At 42.4% G+C, this 1532-nt stretch overlaps 1 pseudogene; it reads left to right on the top strand.

The window, feature by feature from the left end:
• Window positions 1-929: 929 nt before the first annotated feature.
• Window positions 930-1164, top strand: LOC131905644 (cytochrome c oxidase subunit 7B, mitochondrial-like; annotated as a pseudogene).
• The last annotated feature ends 368 nt before the right edge of the window (window positions 1165-1532 follow it).

The raw sequence follows: 1532 nt of genomic DNA, 5'->3' as shown, positions 1-1532 counted from the left end.
TTTGAACCCTAGGAGAAAATACTGCCATCCCAGAAGAGTGTCCAGCCTCACGATGTGCTAGGTGGTATTAACCTAGCATGGGAATAAGTGGACATCGTTGACAACAAGCAAAGAAGCTTTCAACAATTCTTCACATCTTAGGAAAACTGAAGTAAATAGCTTAGTAATTGCTAAATGACTTCTGAGGGGGCCACACTCTAGGTCAGAGGATGACAACAAGGCTTCCACTCTACCCATCCTCCACATCTGTCCAAACAACACACATGAGATCCAACCCCTCCTCGAAGTACCAAGGCACCAGGAATGAAGAAGACACAGACAAGAAGGAGCACAGCAAAAAGAAAAGGAAGGGGCAGTCCTCTATTCTTGTTGGCTTTGGAAATTCTAAACTTAGATGAAAGGAAGCGGCACCAATTCATCACTGTTAGTTTTCTCTTTTTTTCTTGTTTACAGCATAAGTGTTATAAGGAACAAAGGAGCACATTTTCCTGTATTGTATCCAGTCGGATAGAGCCCAGGTTCCATGGCTCTTGCTCACAACCCTCTATAGAGACACTTCAGGTGCTGCCACTCAGCACATCCTCCAGGGCTCTGGTTACCTCATCAGCACTCTGGTTGTTCAGAGGCACATTCTTGTTTTCTAACCAACTGTAAAGGGGGATGTTTTGAGTCTCTCTGATATTTTAAACAATGGAAAAAAAATAATCATTTTAATTCCCCAAAACTATTGTATTCCAAAAAGTTCACTTGATACAAATCAGCACTTAGGCAACAAGGCAAGAAACAAACCAGTCAGAGGAAAATTATCAAATTGTTACCAAGTGAAAGGTTCTTTGAGATTTTGTGTTTCAGGGCTCTTTGCAAGAGTAGCTAGAGCGAATTTGCACTGAGGCAGCAGCTGTGGTCACCACAGTTACATCTTCTCCACAATGTTGCCCTTGGCCAAAAATGCACTAAGTTCGAAGTATTCAGCAAGTGGTGGCAAGGCAGAGCCACCAGAAATGAGCACCCAATTTCCATGACAAATATGACAATGCTGCTATATTTGCAGGTGAAGGTCTCATCTGTGGTTTTGCATGGGCATACACAGCAACACAAACTGGGATACAACAGAACCTGTGCCCTGTTGGCAGAGTTACCCCCAAGGAATGGAGAGATCAGTAGCCATGCTGATAATAAGGAATTGTTTCAAAACCAGCTCATAAGTGATGCCAGGTCAAAGAATCACATACTCATTAAAATATGGCATATTGGAAAAAAAAAGTAAAGTACCTTTGAAACCTTAAAAAAAAAAATAAAAAAATAAAAATAAAAAAAAGGTTCTTTTGAAAGGAGACCAGTAGAAGGGAAATGGGGTTGTGGGTGTTTTCAGGGGAGGAAAGGAAGTAGAAGGAGCGAGTAAGAGACTGATGCTGGTGGGGTTAGGAAGAAAGAGTCTGCGGGTGCTGTGGAATCCAGGGGTCGCTCCTGTTCGTCTGCTGTTGCAATGGTACAGACAAGTGAGAATTGGAGGAACACAGGAAATAATTGGC

Source organism: Peromyscus eremicus, chromosome 3, assembly GCF_949786415.1.
Source record: "Peromyscus eremicus chromosome 3, PerEre_H2_v1, whole genome shotgun sequence".
NCBI classification, from domain to species: domain Eukaryota; kingdom Metazoa; phylum Chordata; class Mammalia; order Rodentia; family Cricetidae; genus Peromyscus; species Peromyscus eremicus.
Note: the sequence above shows the minus strand (reverse complement) of the source record. Positions and strands in the feature narration are given on the sequence as shown.